The sequence below is a fragment of the Furipterus horrens genome, unplaced genomic scaffold, assembly GCF_987537825.1.
Source record: "Furipterus horrens unplaced genomic scaffold, mFurHor1.1.pri manual_scaffold_3, whole genome shotgun sequence".
In the NCBI taxonomy this organism is placed as follows: Eukaryota; Metazoa; Chordata; class Mammalia; order Chiroptera; family Furipteridae; genus Furipterus; species Furipterus horrens.
The window spans coordinates 31,583,050-31,605,914 of record NW_028327173.1 but is presented as its reverse complement, the minus strand read 5'-3'; the positions used below and the strand labels follow the sequence as shown (position 1 = coordinate 31,605,914).

Here is a 22,865-nt window from a genome sequence, read left to right as displayed (position 1 = left end):
AAGGGAAGGGGAAAGGGGAAGGGAAAGGAAGAGAAAGGGGACGAGGAGGGGAAGGGAAGGAGAAGAGAAAGGGGAAGACGAAGGGGAAAGGAAGGGAAGGGGAAGAGAAGGGGGAAGATGAAGGGGAAAGGGGAAAGGAAGGGAAGGGGAAGGGAAAGGGAAGGGAGGGGAAAGGAAGGGAAAGAAAAGGGAAAGGAAGGGAGGGAAGGGAAAGGGAAGGGACGGGGAAGAGAAAGGGGAAGACGAAGGGGAAAGGAAGGGAAGGGAAAGAGGAATGGGAAGGGAAAGGAAGACTGTCTCTTCGGCTTAGAGAATCGGAACAGCAGTGGGGCACTCCAAATGCTGGAGAAATGGTGGGAAGGACACTGCGCCCCCACCTGGCTGCCATCCACACACAAACAGGTACATGAATCATCCTGAAGAAAATTGTAACCCTCTTCTCTCTCTCTCTCTCTCTCTCTCTCTCTCTCTCTCTCTCTCTCTCTCTCTCTCTCTCTCTCTCTCTCTCTCTCTTCTCTCTCTCACAGTCAGTCACACACAGACCTGGATACAGGTGGACATGTATTGGGTCACATTTAGAGACACACAAATGAAGGAGGATGGTCACTGAAGTCCCTTCATGGTAGCACAGATGTGGAGACCCTCCCCACCCCTAGCCTTCTCTACTTGGTGGCACCAGGAGGGTTTGCTAAGGGCACAGTCCACCCCACAAGAGGAATCCTGCTTCACTGGAGCTTCCCTTCCAACAGGAGGAAGCGTCATCTTTCTTTGCCTAGGGTCCCAACTCCAACATATCCCTCTCCAATTCCTGCCAGTTTCAGGACAAGGGCTGCTGGACAAACTGGAGGGGTGGGGATCCCAACCCAGCTTGGGCTTGACTTGGGGTCAGACCTGCCAGGCTCTGACCTGAGGTTGTGGACAGGACTGCTGAGGATCATGCAAGTCCTGCTGGTGAAATAAGGGCTACTGAGGGCTCCAGACTCTGGGGCAGAAGGCCCAACTAGGCACCTGCTCTTTGAAGGAACTTGTCTGCCATGCACACTCTGAGCCCAGCTGAAGGAATCCTTGATTGCTTGCTTTCTCAGGTCCCTGCCAGTACCAGCTGTCCCAGTCCAAGTGGCCAGTATGCCCCAAGCCTACTGGTGCACTCTGGGCCTCCACAGACTAGAGTTCCCAGACACCTGGAGCAGCCTCCACTACCAGCCAGACCACCCTGGCAGGGATGCACAGGCCTCCACACATGGAATACCATGGGCAGAGAGCCACATCCGCATCTCCATGCACTTCCACAGACACTGCAGCACAGTGCTGGGCTCCGGGTTGATAGTGGGTACTTATGGGGAGGGGGATGCAAAGTCCCTGGCACCTGCTGGGATGGAAAGAAAGGAAAACAGGGTAGGAAGGGTAAGGGGACAGTGTCTTTTAGGGAGTTCGGCATGCCACAGTGTGGGTGGGTTTTACTGATTTAACAAAATGAATCTGATGGTTCCACCGTCTAGACAGACGCTAAGACATGGAAATGATTCAAGGCCTCCCTCCTTGGCTTCTTCCTAGAGTTTCTCCACCCGCAGCCTCAGGGCTGGGGCTGACACCTTCAAAGGGCTTAAAAGAAAGGCATCCCCAGACTGGCTGGGGACCCGCCCACAATAGACTTTCCTGGGCAGCTGGGGCCCGGAACAGGGGCAGCGGTGCATTTCAGGATGTGCTTGTATGTTTTTGTTAATTCATTATGTTGTGAGTTACGTGTATATGACTAGTTATACATATATACTCCTATATTTGTGTGTACCGTGTGTACACGTTTGAATATGCAATATGTGAATATAGACCGTGACTGTGTGGATGGGGCGGGGTCGTTCAGGAGACATTTCTAAATTGGACCAAGGTGGTGGGTAGGCAGGAGGTGAATTAACTTGGCTACTTGGGAAAAAAGGGAGCTCACGGGGCTTCAGGCAGGCCCGGTAACTCTGAGACCATCGGATCCCAGCCATCTGTAAGGAAAGGTCTGGGCAGTGTGGGTCCGTGATTCCCCTAGAGTCTCAGGGCAGGCCCCAGCCCTGCCATTTCTGGGCTCCGGACTCGATTTAGAGCATCAGTGCCAAACCCAGCCCTCCAATGACCCCTCTCCGCCATAGCACGTTCTGAAAGAGAACTCGCAGCCTCCTTGGCCACTCACTGCGCCCGAGGGAAGGAGCAGAGCCTAGGATGGGGCCACTCTGGGCGCCCCGCCCGGAAGGAGATACCCTTGAACTGAGGGAACACCCGGCTGCGGTCGAAGAGGGTTGCCCCGGAGACTTGCGACAGTTCCCCTCCACGCTCCTTCCCGGAGGCCCACTCTCCTCTGAGTCCTGGTTCGGTGTCGGGGGCTGCGGGTCCAACTCCCCATCCTGGGTCGCTCCCGCCTCCACGGCTGGCGCTCCCCGGGGCAGTGGCTTGGTGGTGGGCGGCTTAGAGCTAATTCGAGAGTTAATGGCTGCGGCCCGGCCCCCCGCGGCCCCCTCCACCTCCACCCCCAGGCAGGACCGCGGGCCTCCCGCATCTGCGCGGTCCGCAGCGATTCATCATCTTGATCCATGGCGCGCGCTGACGGCGGCCCCGGCCGCGCTGACAAGACTAACAAAGCAATTTGCCACGAGCCATCTCCTGGACAGGTTATTAGCGCGGCCGCCACTTAAAGAGCCCTGCCCACCCCCCCCCTCCAACCCCAGTGCCGGGCAGCTACCTGCTCTGTCCCCTCCCTCCGACGGGCTACTGCCCCTCACCGCTCAGAGTTATCCCGCATATTGCTGGCCTTCTCTGACTACCCCAAAGTACCCCCACACATACGCACCGCTGGTTGCCCGGCGCATTCCTTCCTCCCCTAGCTGGAGTCCATACCTGTTCAGTCTACTCCCTCCTGTGGGTTCCTGCACCCACCATTTCCCAAATCCTGGCCCATCCCCACCATCTCTCAGTCTTTCCCTAGTATTGACTTATTCCCTCACATTCTTACTCCCAGCGGGTCCCCCCCCCCACTTCTACTCTCCACCCTCTTCACCTCTGCTACCCACCCCCTTGCCCTCAGTGACTGGAAAACTTTATTTATTCCCAGCTTTGTGGGGAGAGGGTTCTACTGTGCCTTTGAGCAGACCAAGTTTCCTCTGACCACTTTGGCCCCTAGGTAACCTTACTGTAAAAGGGGAAAGGGCCCAAGGTCATCCAGGTGGCTATGGAGGTGAGAGGACACTCTGGCCTCTCTGAGGGTGAAGTGACATGGCAAATTGGGTGGTCTTTCTCTGAGGGGAGGCTATGAATGCCTGGGAGGGAGGGAGGTTGGAGGCTCAGAGAAATGAAAGGACTTGTTCAGGGCCACACAGTAGGTCAGGGCGGAGGAGGGACTGGAACCAGGTGTGACTTCCCACACCTGGGCTTATCCCTGGCTGCACCCCACCCCCCACCACCAAGCAGGGAGAGGTGGGGAGAGCTATATGTGCAAGTGGGTGTGTGTTTGGTCGGACAGACTTCTCTCTCTCCATATATATAAGATGAGGAAGAATAGTGTGCCACATGTTCAGAGCCTCAAAAGCAAAGTAACTATTTGGTCATTTCAGACAGCAGTCTATTTTTGAGAGAATTCTCTGGGTAGGGTGGATGTGGTTTGGTTCTTTAGATGCTTAGCAGATCTGTGGAGGGCCTGGTTGTGCAGTAGGTGAGTTCCTGATGTGTGTCTGAGTGCATGCGTAAAGCCAAGGGTTGTACCTGTGTGTACTTGCAGAGGTGGGAGTGTGTGTCAAGTGCGTGTCTCTGAGTATATGTGGGGGTTTCTCCATGTACATGTGTGCTGGGGGCTAAGTGTGTCCCTTTGTGTATACAGGAAGCCTGGAGGAGCCAGCATGTGGCACATGTGTGAATGTGTCTGCACACCTAGGGTAACTGGGCTTCAAAACAGGAAGGAGCCCCCACCCCCTTGTTCATTTTTCTCTCAGATCCAGCCTGAACATTCCCAAACTGTCAGGCTCCAAAGCTGGGTGGTGGGGAGAGATATAGCCCTGTTCTGAGAGCCTGAGGGAACACCTTCTGAGGGACCTGGATGTGGGAGGGGGCACTCTGTCTGCAGGGCAGGTGGTCTTGAACCTCCACCAGGGCCCAGGTTGGTGGTAAGAGCCTAGATGGGGGCAGGAGAATGGACCATGTGCCAGGAACCTGGCTTTTTTCTTTTCCTCTGGCCAACCAGGCGCTGTCTTCACCAGCGGGGAGGCCCAGCTCTGTCGCTGCCTGCACCACCACTGCGTCCCTGACGTGAAATATGGGGGGCACAGGCCGCGCTGGGGAGATTTGTCATCTGTGCTCAGCGGGTGACTCTATCTGCAGACTATTAGAGTATAAAATATATTTTACAAGAGTTTTAGCTACAGGTGACTTGCTCTTTATTACTAGATGTGGGCAAAATCAATACTTCTGTAACTAAAAGATCATTTATTTTGCTTTTTGAAACATTTTTCAACAGGGGCACTGGCTAAGCTTGCAAAGCTATGATTAAGAGTTATGGCGGCGCCTGTTTCCCTTAACCCTTTGAGCACCACAGTCCAGACCCTCCTAGCACTGGTACCTGCTTGTGGAAAGCCAGACACACAGACAAACAGATACACATCCCAGTTGCAGCAAACACAGACACAATGACTGAAGTGCACAGGCCCCACTTTTATAAAGCTATCACGCAGGTACACAGATTCTCATACATGTATACATATGCTGTCCCAGGTGCACACAGAAATATAGCGACATACACACTACTTTCTACTGAGAAACCCACAAATCAAATGAGCATGGGCACAAGTATAAGCCACATGAAAGCCACCAGCACACACTTCTACACCCAAATATCTTTCACCTCAATGCCCTCACACACTCACACATGTACATGCCTTAACCCTGAGATGTGCACAGTTATATTGTGCTAAATTCTGAATCTGGGTCAGTGGCCACCCAACAGTGCAGACTCTGAAAGGGGTTGGAAGATGCTGAGAAGGTCTCCTGAATGTAGCTGCAGCTACTGCTGGGGAAGGAATGGAGAAAACCAAGGAGTGTCGGGGCCCAAAAACGGGATCTGTGGAAACTGGGCCCTACTACTCCGGTCCGTGCCCAGCTCTCCTCAAGCCCTCATCCCCATGCCAGCCCTGTCCCTTTTTTTTATCAGCTAAAGAGGGGTTGGTCTTTCTGGAAGCCAAGCTACCATTAGGAAAGCTGTAAAGTCAGGACTGCTCTTTGGTCCTGCCCTGGGTGGGTTCAGAATGATCAAGTGGCCACATACCAGTCCCAGAATGGCTTTACCTAAGCGTATTGGAGGTGTTCTCTAGCCATTATCTGATTCAGCAAATCGGCATTAGCCAGTTGTTATTTATCTCAGGGTTGGGGAAAAACATAGAGGAAACTGTGACTTAACCCACCCATAGGTGAAGCTCTAATGGTGAGACTCCAGGCAATGAGACTAGCCAAGTATATCAGTTATCAATTGCTGCATAACAAATTATCCCTAAACTTAAGTGGCTTAAACCAAACATTTTTATACCACAGTTTCTGAGGGTGAGGAATTAGGAGCAGGTTAGCTGAGTGGTTCTGGCCTGGGGCCTGTCATGGGTTGCCATTATATTGGTTAGGGCTACATTATTGGGCCTGAAGGGTCCTCTCCCAAAAAGGCTCATTCACATGGCTGGCAGTTGGTGCTGGTTGTCAGCTGTGGTGCCTCAGTTCTCCTCCATGTGGCCTCTTCAATGGATAGCCTGGGCTTCTTTAAACGGTGGCTGAAATCAAAGAGAGAGGAAAGCCAGAGGGAGAGAGAATGTCAAAATAGAAGCTGTAGTCTTTTATAACCTAACCTCAAAAGTGGCATCCCATCACTTCTGCTATGTTCTTGTCATTATAATGAAGTCATTAAGTCCAACCCATACTCAAGAAGAGGAGAATTAAACTCCATTACTCAAAAGAAGATGTGTCAAAGAATTTGTGAACATATTATAAAACTACAACTAGGCAAGGGGACACTTTCATTCTACCCAGGGTCTGCAAAATGACAAATAACTCTTGCTGACTCCAAATCCCAAGAAAACCATGGAGCATGCCAAAGTGGGGGAGATATGGCCAGGTGATCCTGGAGACTCAGAGGCAATCCTTGCTCAGGACCATAATATAGCAGTATAACATGCACAGTAATTAAATGGGTGGGCCCTGGAGCCAGACTGCCTGGGTTCAAATCCAGACCCTGCCACTGACTTGCTATGTGAACTTGGATAAGTCATTTAACCTCTTTGCCTCTGTTTTCTCATTTGCTAAAAAGGGGAAATAACAGTACCGACTTCTTAGGACTGTTGTAAGGATTAGATGAGTTGACATTTAGCGTAGTGCCTGGCATGTAGTAAATACCACATAAGTGTCAGCTAATAAATACTATCAGTTCCTAAGTCTCACTGGCAGGCCTCTCCTGTGGACACTTTCTCACAAGGGATTTATTGAGCACCTTCGATGTTCCTCACGCTAACCCCACATACCCACCACGACCACCCTAATTACCCTGGACCCTGCCCTCACCCCAGCCCCACAGGCTGGGGCCAAGCAGTCAGGCTGGGCTCCATGAGCTCCGTTTGACCCTGCCAGCCCAGCACTGACTTTTTGTGGCCACTCTGGGAATGTTGTGCAATATGTTGGTCACAAACATTTTATGAGCAGGAAGAAATTTTTCTCTATCGACCGCAGTCAGGCCTGCTCCCTCCCCCACCTCTTCATAAGTCTCTTTGGTGATGAGAGGAAAGGTGGGGGGCAAGGCCAGAAGACTGGTCTCTCAGCAGAGCCCCTGAGCAGTAGCCCTGTCTTAGAGCCTCTTCTCCCATCTTCCCAGTGTGAGACCTGAAACAACTACTGCTGGCAGAGGGGAAGGCCCACCTGGATCTAGGAGACCTGAACACACAGGACCTAAGACCCTCAGTCCCTTAGGACAGGCATCTCCACCACCCCCCCAAAGCCATCTGGTCTAGCAGTCCCAAGACATTTCACCCAAACAGCAAGTAAAGAGTAAAAGAAGATTTTTGTAGGATTTATTTATAAAGTTACAGTACATCTATGAAATTAGAAGCTCTATTCTCTCTATTCTGGGATTATGTCTTTTTAACTTTTTCAATGCTAACATATGCTTGCTTTTATGAAATAATGTTGACAGTAGTTGGTAGTTTTCCCTCAGTACCCTTATATGGCAAAATTAGTAGCTGGCAACTTTATGCTGGAACCCACATTTTTAAAAATCTCACTCTTTTCTATTCAGGAAGCACAAAACTATCCCCACCTCATCAATAATACCTGCTGACCAGTGGCCTGGGCTCAGACATAAGGTGAAAGGTGGAGCTTACCACATTCCTGCCTCAGTTCTCCTAGCAACTTGGTGGGACCCAGGAAAAGTCCCTTCCTCTCCCCAGCCCTGGTTGGTCTCCCCATCTGCTCAGTGAGCAGGTTGGACAGATGTTCTTTCTCTGTTTGCTGTGGCTCCTACCCTGGGACCCACCCCCCACCCTCCCAGCATTCCCCGCCTTACTCCCCCATCCATCCCCACCCTGAGATGACCTCAGGTAGATGCCGATATGCTGGGGGTGTCAGGCTAGGCCTGGAGTCACCTATAAATGGCCTGAAAAGTCCCCTCACCAGGTTCCATTGGAGACACAGGCTGAGCTGGGGGCAGAGAGATGAGAGGGGCCTTCGGCCTTTGGCCAGGGAGACCTTCATGATGCACTAAGGAGGGAAAGAAGGATTTGTCTAGTCTGAGTTCTTGGGACCCCCCTCCCTGCCCTGCCCCCAAGGCTTGGCTGGAGCACAAGGGGCCCTTTTGTGGGGCCTAATCTCAAAGCACTGAGGCTTTAGCGACCTTCAGGGATGAAAGCGCCAGGAGCTGGCGGCTGGGAGGTGGTGTGGGACAGCCCCACTAATCCCTGCGCTTTCGCCAAACAAAGCTGCCAGGAGGGGCTGGCTCCCGGCAGATGATCCAGAGAACCAATTCCTAGAGCCTAACCTGCTCTGACAGCCCGAAAAGGAGAGGCTCGCTGCCTGTCCAGTGGCCTCAGTTCAACCATAGGGGATGAAGGAGGCCTGGCCTGGGACCTTCAGCCCTTCCTCCCGGCCACCCAGGGACACTTCTCCCTGTCGATGAGGATATGTTTCACTACTTCATTTCTTTCCATGTTCAGCCCACTGGTGCCCTAGTTCCTCAGCCTCAAACATTTCAGTCCTGATACCCTAGACCCCCAACACCTTCGTTCTTAACCTACAGCCCCTAGATTCCTCAAAATCTCAAATCTTCTGCCCCTAATATCCTAATCTTCAGTATCCCAAACCCAAATCCCTTAGCTCCAAATCTTCTGTTTCCTAATTTCTCACCCTCTGTCCCAACACCCATACTCCCAAGCCCTCAGCTTCCCAGTCTCCACTCTTTAGATCCTCAGCCTCTAATCCCTAATTCACCCATCTCCGAGCCCTCCAGCTCTTGCCACCCAGCCCCCGCCTCCAGCCTCCACAGAACACCAACAACTTCTGTCCTCCCAGCCCTTCCCCTCCCAGTCTGACCTTATTCCTACTGTTCCACAGGATACATCTGGCTATCCCTGCCCCTTTCCATTCCATATGACCAGGCTGCCCAGCATTCCTTGTGCCCAGATCTATATATACTTTGCTTGGCTACAGAGAAGACTGAGGAGGATAATGATTCTGACTCAGCCCCGAGTAAAACTGCGCCTTCTGCCAGATACCCCTTCCAGCTGTGTTCACCCTGGAATCCTGATGCTTCATCCCAGTTTCACAAGTGAGCACATCCTTATAGCCAGAGGAAGGGCAGGGGACCCTGTCTGGCTCAGTGGTCTGAGAAAAGCATCCCAGAGAGCTAGCTTCTGCAGGGAGGGGGACCAGTAGGGCTAAGGAGACCCCCAATGTAGAAATCTCCAGCAGACCCAGAGAAAACGAGACACCAGGTAAGGTAACCCAGGCCAGCAGAGGCCACTGAGGAGTCAGGATGTCTTGGGGGCCCACAGGGAAGGGGTTGGGCAGGGCAAGAGGGTTAGATTCCCAGGAAAGGGGTGGGGGCCAGGCTAGCCCAGAGCATTTTCCCACCATAGCCTCTGCTGTCTCCATTCCACTAATCTGATTACGATATTTACCAACCTCCCATGGCCTGCTTGGGGGAGAGAGGGGTGTGACACTGAGGAGCTCAGTTCCAGTTCCCAGCATAAGGGGAGGCCCAGAAAGGTGTTCATGGGCCCTGAAACAACTACACCAGGCCATCCCCCAGCTCTCACAGCTATCTGAAAGACCCTGTCTGTCCTGCCTCCTTCTGTCTCCAGATGCCTGGGTCATCTCCAAGCCCCTTCTGAGCCCCTCACGCTGTCCCATCCCAGAGCCATAATTATGATATTACTCAAGTCTGGAGTAGTGCCTTCATTCCTAAGGATAAAAACTTTCATGGTGAGCTTTTAAGCACTGAGGACCAAGAGGGTGGTGGTGCAGACCCCAAGGGGCGACTCCATCTAGTTGAGGTCAATGTCACATACACTTGCTTTTGACTTCACACTCAGGCTCAGGCTCAGACCCTCCACTCTGCGTGTGTTTGTGGGGGGGGGGGGCGCACTACCACACCTGTCTCAGGTTTCATTGAGAAAAGAACAAAAAAAACCTTTCTCTCACTCTCTCTCACCTGTGCACACACATGCACACACTATTTATGAATGTGTTACAGACACAATCACACTGTCACACAGGGAAGGCCCACCCCCCTCAGCTCTCTCCCTCTCCTCTATACCACTGAGCACCAGACAGGTCTGTTCACCATGGGTTGGCTCCCTCCACCAGCTGGTGTAGTGTGAGGGTCCAGTGGAGGCGGGACACTGCCTGCAGGTGAGAGGGAGCACTCTTACCCACCTCCCCCAGTGGGGTCATTTAAGAGGCAGACTACCAGTCTCCCTGAGTGTTGAGGACAGTGGAGGTTGCCCTCCCCAGAAAACCAACAGCATCTCTTCCACCTCCTTTTCCTTCAGAGGTCTAAGGCCCCAAGTACATACATCTCTTACAAACTTTCAATTAAAGTTGTTCTAGGAAAAAAGTAAGAGTTAAAAAAAAAAAAAAAAGCTGACAGTACAAGGTTAAATTGAAACTAGGACAAAAGTCACCCTCTCCTAAGGGCCCTCTAGGTTCCCACCCCCAGTATACTCAACGTGCTGTGTGTAATTCCAGCTATGGGTTAATTCCAGCTATGGGTAATTACAGCTATGGGATCCCAGAATAGAGAAAGGATTGGACGCCCCCTACTGTCTAACCTTCAGAACTGCACCTCTCCCCAGGGTGCGCCAGCCAGATCCTTATGTAACCCTCATTCACACAAGACCTCCTCTTCCCCATCTCCAGATGTCCTTGGTTGGGTCAAACAACTTATTCTGCCTCAGGGTCCCAATTCTGGTTCCCCACTGGCAGCTGACTGGAGAAGGGGATGGCCTTTCTAGGGCAGTTGTAGGCTTGGTGGAGTTTCATAGGCTGCATCTTGGGTTTTTAGCCTGCAAGGGGCTGAGCAGAAGAAGAGACTAACACAGAAAATTGGCTAAGAAAAGGAAATACTGGAGAGGAGGGGCCAGGGGAGAGGTATTAAATGGAGAAGAGAGAGGGGACAGATCAGAGAGGCACAGGTGAGAGGACATAGTAAACAGTACAGGTGAGGTGGACACAGATGATGGGGAAAGAGAGGTATGCACAGCTGAGGACACAGGTGAACTAGGAAATAGCAAAGGGGGCAGGGAAGGTGCAAAGTGAACAGAGGACACCAAGGGGCTCATGAGCAGGAGTTGGTGCCCCCTACCGCCTGCCATCCACTGACGCACATCCAGACCTGAGTGTCCAGCCGCTAGCCCTGTGACTGATGGCCAGTCTCCCGCTGGAGCATTGAGGGCAGGCACTTGGCAGAGGCAAGCAGCTTGGAATTCTGTGGCCTCTGGACTATGGCGCATGATGGGGGCAGTGGGCAGAACAGATTGAGTTTAGTGCTGTGGTCAGAGGCCCAGACCTGGTGCAGAGCAGGTACTGTGGTTGTCAGCCGAACCTTGGGCTCCTCTCCTTTGCGCTCCTCAAGCATTTGTCCAGCCCAGGGGTTCTCTCTCAGGCTGTCCCAGACCCTCTCTCCTGTTGTGAAGCCCAAAAGAGAATCCTGTCCTGCTGGGCTGGAGTTCAGAGTTCTCAGGCTCCTAGATTGCCAGGTTCCCTTCAGGGCAGGACAGAACCCTGCATTCCTATCCGTCCACAGTGTGCCCCAGCACAGACAGCCAGGCCCAAGGGAAGGGCAAGCTCATGTTCTGCTCTTAGCCTCACTTTCCTCCACCCTCTTGGTGCTATGTATGCATGGGTAGAGGAGGTGTTAATCAGACCATACTTATGGGGTTATCCAGCCCCAAATTCATGATTTCTCTCTCCCAAAGCACTTTCCTGACCAGCCTCCTTAAGAAAGAAAAGCTGGCTTTGTTATCTTCTTTTCTCAGCAAGGGCGTTTGGGGGGGAAGCATGGAGGCAGGCTGGGGTGAGCAGTGTGTAACCCTCCCATGGTCACCCAGAAGACAAGCTGGGCTAGGACCAGGGTGTCCTGTACTCACCCTGGGCTCTGCCAACTATCACCCCTGCTGCTCCAGGGTCCTATGGAGGGTCTGTCCATCTGCCCTTCCCTGACCTCAGCCTCTTAGAGCCTTTCCTCGCAAACATTATACAAAGGCCAGAGCATCTGTGGCCATGAGGAAGAGTGAGGACCTGAGTAAACAGACCTGAGATGGACCTTCTGTCTCTAGATCCCATGAGGTTGTCTTGGTTGTGGGGCAAGTGCCCCATAGGGACTCAGGGCCAAGAAAAGTCCATCAGGACTCCAAGTGAGGAAGCACTAAGCAGTGAGACAGTGTGGCCTGGGAGGTGCCTGAGAGAGTTCAAGAAGAGGCTAGAGAGGGAGGCTGAATGGGATGTTCCTTGAGGATCCTTTCAGATCTGGAGTCCCAGGATGCTCCCAAATAAGAATGAGAAAACTCACCCACCCTCAGGCTAATGCCTTACTCCCTACTCCTCTTTCTCCCCAGACACATGGTCAGAAAGAAGCATCTGGGTGGCCTCTTTTCCCCAACTTTCCTTCCCCCACCCCCAGGTTTCCCAAAGGAGCCTGGTGTTGGGGTTTAAAGATGGCCCAGCCCAACACCACCCTGCTCCCCAGCAGCCCCTCCTCCCCAGGCCTCTTGCTGTGCCTGGCTGAGCCAGGATGGGGACGCCAAGGGACTGAGGAGGGGGCTCATCAGCAACTGCAGCGCTGCTAATAGACCATCAGCGGCCACATCCTATTACCGTGCACCCCCTCCTTAGCCCCCCAGCCTGGCCGGCCTGCCTGCGCCTCTTGCCTCTCCTCTCCGCGGCCCCGGGGACCAGGCATCAGATTGGAGTCAAGATTCCGAGAGTGTCATTTGCCGCTGTTGATGGTGCTGATAATAGGGACAGGCTGGCGGGCGGGAAGCGGCGGCACAGAGGCGGATTCTCTATTAAGGCTTCCCCCTCAGCGCAGCAGCAAACGGAGGGCAGGCCAGCGTGGCAGCAGGCAGGAGGGCAGGCGAGGCCTTGAGACTTCCATGATGTGCGGCTTGCCCCTGCATCTGTGCAAGCCAGGCCCTGGCAGAGAGCTGGAGGACGGGTAGTGATGGGGTCAGATGATGCCAAATCCCAGGGGTTCAGGGGTGGAGGACAAATGCAAAGTCTCAGCTCACTCCGTTGCCACACTGTGCCATGCCAAGAGTCTGCCTGTTTCCATCCCACTTCGCTGCTGCTGAAGAGAAAGGGAAGACCTTGCTCTCCTACCTGCTTTCATAGCAGAGCCCTACAGAAGGCCGGAAACACTCATCCCCTGCCCAGAGAAACCTGGCAGAGCCTCCCCTCTGCGAGCACAAACCCTGCCATCAATTTGGCCAGTATAAGTTCTTAGGACAGGACTGCCTCTGCACCTCCTCCTCCAGGACCACCATCACCGCTGCCATCCCTCAGCTCTGTTGTCACCACCATCACTGCTCAGGCCCCCTCCATTCCCATCCTCCAGAGCACACAGCATTCCTGTGCCTAGCCCCATCAGCATCATTACTCAGCAAGTGGGCAAGAGCACTGGCTCTGGGGCACCTCTGTCTACTAGCTCTGTTACCTTCGATCACGTACTGCAGCCCCTCTGTGCCTGTGTTTCATCGTCTTTAAAATGGGGATAAGAGTAGCTACCTTATAAGGTTAAAAATGATTAAGCAAGTTACTACATATAAAATGCTTAGATAGTGCAAGGCATACAGTTAGTACTCCATAAATCGTACCCTTGTTATTATAATCCCTATTCTCACCACCATCAACTTCCTGACCAGCAGCCCCACCCTCATCATCACCCCCTCCACAGCCTTCCTTAACAGTAATAGCCACTATCACTTCCATAGGATTCACCAGGTGCCAGGAACCTTTCTAAGCATTTTACATATATTAACTCACTTAATCCTTATGACAATTCTATGAGGCAGGCACTGTTATCATCCTTATTCTGCAGATGAGGAAACTGAGGTACAGAACAGTTAAATAACTTGCCTAAGTCATGCAGCTGGCAAGTGTCAGAACCAGAAGTCAAACCCAGGCCAAATTCTTCTTTGCCTACAGTATTGCCATCTTTTGACTATTGCCACCATTTCCCCCTATCACCTCCAAGCATTATCAACACCCCAGCTCTCTCCCCACCTCCATTAGCGTATTAGGACCCCTACCACCTCCATGGCTCTCTCCATCTCCATGGTCACCATCCTTATCACGCCCATGTCAACCACCATCAGATTGTCAGCCCTGTTGCTCACAGCCCACCCAGAACAGATTCTTGCTTCTGCCCTCCCTAGGCCCTGTGCTCTGAGAAATGTGAACGTTCCCTGTGATACAGGCCTGTTAATGTGGCCAGACTTGGAAAGAACAGACAGAGAAATTTAAATTGCTACAAAAATATTCGGGTGCCAGCTAGAATTTAAGGTCGGCTGGAGCCTGCAAGATGTGCTTTGCAAAGCTGACTTCTCAGTTCCCCCAGGAAATCCAGAATGGTTTAACACCCTTTCAACATTCCCAGAGCTTCTGGTGGGGAAAGACACCTGCTACCTCACAAATAGCTGAGGTAAGAACAGATTTGTCAACACAGACACAACCCCCCCATTTGGCTACAAAGAAGTCTATACCACGGCCCCCAATACACAGCCAACACCAATGAATAAATGGACAGATGAGCTTTAGCTGGGGCTGGAAGGGGAGGAAGGAGCTTGCTGTCCATGGAACTGAGACAGCCTTGTTCTTTAGGGACCCACAGGTCCCCTGTTGTCCTTTACAGGTAAAAACCAGTCTTTAGTTTTTCCAGGGCCCATCACAACTTGCAACTCTCAACACTGTTTTGCAAAGCCCATTATACCATGCACAGAGCTGGTCCCTATTTACAAGGCTTATTATTGTTTCCTGATTCTATCATTGTTTGCAGAGCCTTAAATTATATGCCAAGCTCATCAGTGTTTGCAGAGCCCATTACCATCTGCAGAGCACATCCCATCACTAGTTTCTGAGCCTGTCACTGTTACAGATCCTGTTATAATTTGCAGAGGATGTTACTATTTTCAGAGCCCAAGACTTCACAAAGTTCATCTCTGTTTGCAGAACCAAACCCCACATTTGGATCTCATCATGGTTTACAGAGCCTGTTACCATTTGCAGAGCCAGGATCAAGGCTGAGTACATTGAGGATGTACAAGCAGCTCTTATTATCCATTCTTTCAAAGCACAGAAATGGATAAAACAAAAACAAAAACAGAAAAATGAAGCCAGAAAGAAGGAAAGAAAAGGAACAACAGAGAAATCAGTATTCATTCAATAAAACTTCTATACACTTAGGCCTGTGTTGGACTCTATAAAAAAATAATGGGAAAATGCAGTAAAAATGACTTCCAGTGCTTGGGTCAGGCTTTGTGTGAAGTGTTTTACAGTTATGGTCTCATGTTATCTTCACCACAATCCAGAGAGATGGAGATTGATCCTATCCCCAGTTTTACAGATGAGGAGGATGTCCATAGCTGGGAGAGATTTTTTTTTTTTTTTTAATTACTTATTATCATAGAGCTTGTTAAGAGCAGATCCAGAACTTGAACCTGGGTTTGTTTTTTGTTGGTTTTTTTTTGTTTTGTTTTTTTTTACTCCCAAAATCCGTCTCTATTGCTTCTTGTAGGGCAAAGTGGAGGAAAAGGGAGGTGGGAAGGCACAGAGAGATTGGTTACCTGTCCAAATAGAGACAAAACCCTGCTCTTGAAACAATCTAAAGCCTTTGAAAGCTTTCAGAATGCCTCTGGCCTGACCTAGACTGAGCCCACGTGCAGGCTCTGGAGGATAAAACCCAACCCAGGGAACAGTGAGCATCCAGGACGCTCTGCCTCCCAGCCTCAGGACAGGCCAGCTTCCCCTCTCCATTCAGCTCAGTGTTTCTGGGGCCCCTGAACATGAACATAAAGACCTCACAGTCACATAGAGGCTCATCTAGGTGAAAGGCAAGCACAAGCCAGAGACCGAGTCATAGAGACAGATGGAGATGCAGAGTCAGACAGATTCGCATGGGAAGACAGAGTCAGATATGGGGAGACAGAGAAAGAGAAGCAGAGATGCAGAGAGAACAGGGACTGGGAGATGAAAGGGCATGAGGTAGAAGAGAGCTCAGTGGCTGCAGCCAGGAGGAGTACCTGTTCAGGCCCAACTCAAAGGGTCCACAGTACCTGGTAAAGGTGGGGGTGCTCTTACTGTAGAGGCAAAAGCAGCCCTGCCCAGGATGCTCTGAATCCAGCTGTAAAAATGCAGGGCAACTTCCTTTCCTGACTAAGAATGTGCACACAGCCCAAGCCCTTGGTTTAAGTTCATCTCTGTCCCCTTTTACCCACCTTGGGGGTGACTCAAAAGATTGAACTCAAAGCAGGTTCTGGGCCTGAAATTTGGTAGATATTGAATGCTGTCCCTGGGCTTAACACTTTAGCCCTCTTCTCAGTCACCAGCTTCCCCAAACTCCCCTAAATAGGAGGTAATTTTAATAAAATAGCACATTTGCTGTGCAAACCTGGCAGGCTCTTCAGCCCCTCATCCCTCCAGTCAGCCACCCTTGCCCCCTGCCCCTGACACTCCTCTAATTCCCACTGCCATGTCTTGCCAACCCGCTCCCCCCTCCCCTGCCCCAGGCTAGATAATTGGATGACTTTCTTGAAAAGGTCCCTGCTGGTTTCCAGCTGTGTTGTTAGTACAAAGTAAACAGGAGATGCTTGGGGGCCCAGCACACAGTAGGTGCCATCAGTTATGGCATTACTGTGTTAAGAACCTCTTATTCCAAGGGCCAGTGCAGAACATGTCCAAGTTAGAGAAGAGCAGGTTGAACTTTGTCTGTTCACCTGGTCAGAGAAGGGGAAAGGGAGAAGCAAGAAGTGCCCAGGCAGTCCTGGAGTCTCACTTTAATCTGGACCCCGCCTGCCCCTGCTTCAGCCTCAGATGGGCCTTAGGCTTCTCTCTCCAGGAAGGTAATGGCTTATCGCCTGAAACAACTGAGCCATTGAGCCACTTCCACTGACCTCTCCTCTCCCCACTCACTCCTCATACACATGTTCTTGGGGGCTGGAGGGTTGGGGCAGTGGGGTGGGGTGGGGTTGGGAGTTCAGGCTCCCCTCCCCTCAAGGCAGGCTGCCCAGACTGACTCCCCAGCCCCTCTGTGCTCTCCAAGGCAATCAGCCTGAATGGAGAGGGGGAAAACTGTAGGGGCTCCCAAGAGTCTCCCCTCTCCCCAGCCTCCCTCCTTTAGGGGAGAGGGTATCAAGATATCGTTGGATGTTGGATTCTTTCTACAGTCTGCCTTTTCTGGACTAATAATAATAGTAACAATAATAGAAGTTCCCACAATTTGAGCACCTACTATCTGCTAGCTACTCTGCTACATGCTTCATTTCCTTTGTATAGATCCTATGAGGAAGGTTTTATTCTTTCCCCATTTTAAAGATGAGGCTTGAGACATACTGAGGCTAAGTACCTTGTCTGAGGACACACATCTATTAAGTGGGACAGCAGGATTTGAACCAGAGCAGGCTATGGGAAGGAAGGACCCAGCCCAGCTAAAGACCACTAAGATGCCACTGAGCCCAACCTGGAGGCCCTCTGGGTGTGTGTAGAGGAGTGCTTTTTCCCATTCTCATTCCCTCTGGTCCTGGAGGCCTCCCCCTGTACTACGCTGAGAAGAGCTTCTGCCTAAGGGGGCCCTTCCTCACAGCCTGGCTACTGATTGTGACTGAGCTCTCCCTGCAGCCAGCTAATCACATCTGTGCCACTGGTGGCCAGAGAATTCTCCCTGGGTGGGAAATCAGGCCTGACTGCCCTATGGTGGCCAGGCACCTTGAGGGGAGCAGGCAAGGGGCCAGGCCAACTGGCGTGTTCTGTCCAGTGGGCCAGAGATACCCAGGAGAATTTCTTTCCGAATGTCAGGCTCCTCCAGTTTCTTCCCAAGGAATTCAGGACCAGAAAGGCTGGAACAGGAAGGCCAATGAGGGAACCAGGCTCAACCAGGGTCAGGGCTTGGCCATGGTTACACAGGGAGGGGAGTATCCTATCACTCCTCACATTGAACAGGTTCCTGGGGCCAGCCCAGACCACCTCAAGCTCAGATTCTGAAGATAACTCTTTCTTACACACATACTTCCCAGTCGCAGCAGTGGTGGGTGTGATGGACACACTTTCACACATGAACACACAGCATAGGGACTGGGGGCAGCAGCCAGCGCCCTGCTTGCTAAAGACTCATTAACTCTGATCCCTCTTCCCCACTGATGGAGTCAGCCACAGGGTCACTCTATCACTGCCTAGGGCAGGAGGTGGGGTACCCCTCCATGACCCAACAATTGCTCTCTGCCACCGTGGCAGCAGCTGTGTGAACTGAGGAGGTGACTCCATTTAGTGTCCACTGTCCATGTAAAGGATGGATTTCTCTCAAAGGCCTGGCCTGCGTGTGAGCCCGTGTGTGTGAAGAGTGTATGTGTCCATGGTCATTTTATGTGTCCAGGATGAGTGCCTGTCTGTGGTCAGTGTGCGTCCACAGTCATTGTGTGGCTATGATGTTTGTGTGAGGGGTGTGAGGCTAGGAATATGCATACCAGTGACCACATATACACACTGTCCAGAAGTACATATATCATCATGGATGTACACAAAGACTGGCAGTGTGCACTGAGCATGAAATGTATGTTCCCTGGACACACACTGATCACATGCACTGAACATGTTATAGAGGAAGGAGGCTGAGAGGCTTTCCTGACGTTCTGCCTTGGGTTGGCTTATAGCTGGCTCCAGTGCCCTTTCCCAGGTCAGATAAGTGGAAGCCACCATTCTGTCTCCCCAACCTCCTCCCTGACTGCCCCAAAGGACAGCAGCAGGCCCAGAGGACCTGGCGAGGAAAGTCTGTAAACCCCCAGCCCCAGCCAGAGTCACCAGGGGGACTCAGCCTATTTCCCAGCCCAGGGCCATGCCTCAGCTTCTCCCATCTGCCCCAAGACTGGGCCATCCTGGCAGGCTCACCCTCAAAAACACATACATGCTCACAGACACCATACACACTTGTCTTCAGGGCCCTGCCAGTGGGGAAGGGCAGGGAGGTCTGTGAGAGAGCACAGGTGGGGGCTGTGCACCTGGCCATCTGTCTGCATGGGCCATTGTGTCCATGGGGGTTCCTGCTGGGATGGCAGGGAGGCACCACATCTGTGCACACATGTCTGCAAGCGTGTATGTGCATGCTCCTGCGACCGTGAGCCAGTGTTCCGTGAGTGTGTGAGCAATCATAGGCTGGCTTGTATGTGATGCTGAGCCTGCGTGTGTGGGTGCATGCCTCCCTGTGTGTTCCCAGGTGTTTTCAAGTCATGGGAGGGTGATTGCGAGCCAGGGTGTGTGTTGTGGGCTTGTGTGCCTGGGTTATTGTGGGCCCTGGTGTGTAACTCTTTTCCTGTGTGTTTGTGTGCCATATCACCCTGCCCAGGCTCTGTAGCTTCAGCTTCACTGGAGAGGACACTCCAGCGTCATCGCAAGATGTCGATTCAACACGGGAGGAGATAGATACCGTGTCACTCCCGAGTCGGACTGCACAACCATTCTCGGCGGTGCAGATAGACTCTTAAGAAGCTACACCATCGTCTCTCGAGACGGACGGCTGCCGACGACGACGATGTGTGCCTAGAAAAATATGCCTGTGATGTCTCAGCGGCCGTGTGCCCCACCTTTGGCTTCTCTCCCCGCCGGACTGTCCTCCATTCACCCAGCTGGGCGCTGTGGGGGCCGCCCGCCCAGGGAGTCCCCGTTCCCTCCCCCTCCCCCTCTCCCCCTCTGTCCGAGTAAACTTTTCCCAAATCCCGGAGCCGCTTAGGGCGCAGCCGCCCCCGCGGCCTAATCCGCGCCCCCCGCGGATCTGCATAATCGGGTTAGCGGGCCGCACTCCCTCCCGCTCCCGCCGCCGCCGCCGCCGCCGCGCGCGATTCTCTCGCTGTCACTTAGGGAGGCTCAGCGCGATTTGCGGCCTAATCCCCCGGGATCGCTCGGCCGCCGCTCCCCGAGGGGCCGCCAGATTGTTCCCTTCATAATTGATTGACTCTATTTGCCGGATTGGGACTTCAAAGCGCCGGCGGCGCGGGGGCGCCTGGGAAGGAGCGGGGCCCACGGTGGGTCGCGGGCGCCTTCCAGCCTGCAGCCCTGTCCTTGGGCCCCGGAGGCTGGAGCATTAAATTCGCCAGTGATGATGATGGTGACGACGAAGAGGATGACCCTGAAGGTGTTGATCATGTCGCGACCGCCATTATTGGCGAGGTCTGGGTCAGGCAAGGCGCTCAGCGCTTCCTGAGTCTATGCTTTAAACCTCCTCACAACCTCAGAACCTGCAGAGTATTAACGTCCCCGTTTTACAGGTAAGGAAACCATTCAGAGGGATGTCTTCCTTCTCCCAACACCTCCTATAGACCCAGTGCTGTTTTGGGTTCTGGGGACCCAGCTGTGAGCCAGACTGAGCCTGTCTATGCCTCCTCTTGGAACTATTCTGGTGAAGGTAGCAGGTGGGCACATAAGAAACAAGAAATACAAGAACAGAAAATAAGGTAAAGTCATGTAATAGTGACTAGGGGCAGGAGAGAGAAATTCAACTGAGCAGTTCTTCTTAAGAAGAGGGGTGTTTAGCTGAACCGTGAATGCTACGAAGGAACCTGCTCCACCCAGGAGAGCTGAGGGACAGGCACCAGGGCAGAGGCAAAGGCAGCAGGGCAGTGGGTAGGCTCCAGGGCAAGGGCACACAATTGACAAGAAGTAAAGCTGAGAGTGAAACTCAAGGCTGTCTGACTTCAAAGCCCAGAGGCACATTTCCTTTGCCACCTGCCTTGCCTAGACTGAGCCCCAACCTCAACACAGGCTGAGCACTTAACAGAAATGTCCAGACAGACCCACTGGCACAGGCACCTGTCCAGCTCCACACACCCCACCCCACTGTTGGCTCCTGGACTGGCCTGTCAGTGCTAGTCCCTGTGTGGTTCCATATCCCACTGATCAGGGACCACCTTACTGCTCAGCCCTATACCCAGAGTCTTCCTGGAGCTAGGGCCTGCTGCCTCCCCAACCCATGAGGAGGCAGGGGCATGGTAGGGGGGCAGATGGAGGGGTCCCACACCTCACCCAGCCATAGCCAAACTCCCAAGAATCCCTGGCCCAGACTGTGGAATCCCCAGAAACGCTTAATTAATTCTTGATTACTCACTGTCTCTGCAGCTGCCATTAACCACCTCCCCAGCCTGGGCCCAGTTAGGCCACATAATTAAATTAGCGCAGGGAGAACACTTCCAGGCAGGAGCACGCTTACTCCTCCTGCTGGGCCTCTTAGAAGTTCTGGGGGCTGATGAGGAAAGGCTCAGAGACACCAAGGGGAGCATCAAGGGTCACACAGTGGGACTAGAACTTGCTCAAGAGTAAGCCCCTGAAATTTGTTCTGCCCCCCCCCCCTTCCACCTCTCTTGAGACCTCTATTCTCAGTACATAGTTTAAACGTTAAATGTCTTTAAAGTGACAAGAGATTTGCTGCTGTCCTTAATTAAATTTATGCCAATTCACTGAGCTCTTAGAGGGATGGATTTGGGACAGGGGAGGGGGGGACCAGGATTTCCGCGGGGTAGGAAACAGGAGATAAGGGGTCTGCAGCCCTGGAGGCACTTCCCACCTTCAGGATCAAAGGGGTAGGGCAGAGGGAGATGGGGTAGCAGTGTAGTGGCAGGGGAGGAAGAAGAGGAGGGCTATAGAATACTGAGGCTCTGTCCACAGGAGCTCCCTTGGGGGAGCTTAGGGAGCCCCTTTCCCTTTAGAAAAGGAACTAGAGAAAATACCCTAAAAGACAGCCTGAGATTGGAAGTATGTGCACCATAAGCCAAAGCAAAAGGGGCTGGAGAATTTGGGTCTATACAGAATGAGGAGGGCCTCACTGAAGTCCCCATATCCCATGAGCCAAGCCTCCTTCCTTCCACCCTTCCCTCCGTCAATCCTAGGAGATGCTGGTTGACAGTCCCCCTCCCCCAAACCCAGCTCCTTGTCACTTCAAAAAATCAGAAATAAGCCTCAGTGATTAGAGGGAGACGAGAGCGAGATGGGGCTTAGAGGCCCAGGCTCAGGGAGGTGTTAAGAGGCGAGTGGGACTCAGAGTATTAGGGGGGCAGAGCTAATAGCTTCCCCCAAGACTGTAGAACCAGGGGCGGAGGGAAAAGGAGAGGGATGAGATGTGGGCAAGAGTACAGGAAGATGCTGTGGAAGCGGGGAAGGAAGCAGGAAAAAAAAGGAAAGACAGATAGAAAGTGAGAAAGAATGGAATTGAGAAAGAGAAAGAAATAAGACATGGTCGTAAATGAGAGGGGAAGGGAGACAGTAAGTGAGGAAAAGAAGAACTACAAATTAAATAAGATGTCATTTTCTCTATCTGGTTGGAAAAAAAATTTTAAGATAATATCCAGTGTTGATGAGAGTAAGGGAAATGCAGATTTGTGAGTATAAATTGGCACAAACTTGGAGGTTCTGGAGGTGAAGGACATTTTGGCAATAATTATCAAAATTTTAAATACACATTCCCAAACAATTCCTCTTCTAGGCATCCGTCCCCAGCAACACTGGCCTCTGTGCACAGCAGTATAAGGAGAGGTGGTCACTGCAATGATATTTGTCACTGCCAAGCATTGGAAACAGCTCAATGTCCATCAAGAAAAGACTGACTAAATACAGTAGCTGCAGCCACACTGTGGAATACTATGTACCTAGGAAGAAGGAGGAAATAGGTAGGTCTGTGTGTGTCAACATGGAAAGATGCAGCTGATATATTGTTCAGTAGGTTATTAAATAGTATGAACAGGGTCTCTATTTGAAATGTTAAAAAAAAAAACATTTAAAACTATGTGGGGTGTGTGTAAGAGTATAGAATAAAATGTCTGGAAAGAAGGAGAACCCTCAGTTACTGTCCATGGAATCAAAAGGCTGGGTTGGAGGGGATTTAGCTTTTCTCTTTGTATTTTTCTGCATTATGTTTTTACAGTGAGTTTTTTTCAAGTCATGTATTATTATATACATTTAAGAATAATAATTTTTAAAGAGGGATAAAGAAGGAAGAAAGGGCAGGAAACAGAAGGAAGAAGGAAGGAAAGAAGGTGGTGTAGGACTGAAGGGAGAGAGGTAGAGAGCAGACTGGCTGGGACAGGAGAAGTGGTGCATGGTAGGGGGGGCCTACTACCCAGGCGGTG

General features: G+C 52.0%; 1 long non-coding RNA gene across 1 annotated transcript; it reads left to right on the top strand.

Annotated features, from left to right (window-relative positions):
* The first annotated feature begins 19,577 nt into the window (after positions 1 to 19,577).
* Positions 19,578 to 22,572, top strand: LOC150014836 (uncharacterized). The gene is made up of 2 exons (XR_016509947.1): positions 19,578 to 20,015; positions 22,223 to 22,572. It is a non-coding gene; the product is annotated as an uncharacterized LOC150014836 (long non-coding RNA).
* The last annotated feature ends 293 nt before the right edge of the window (positions 22,573 to 22,865 follow it).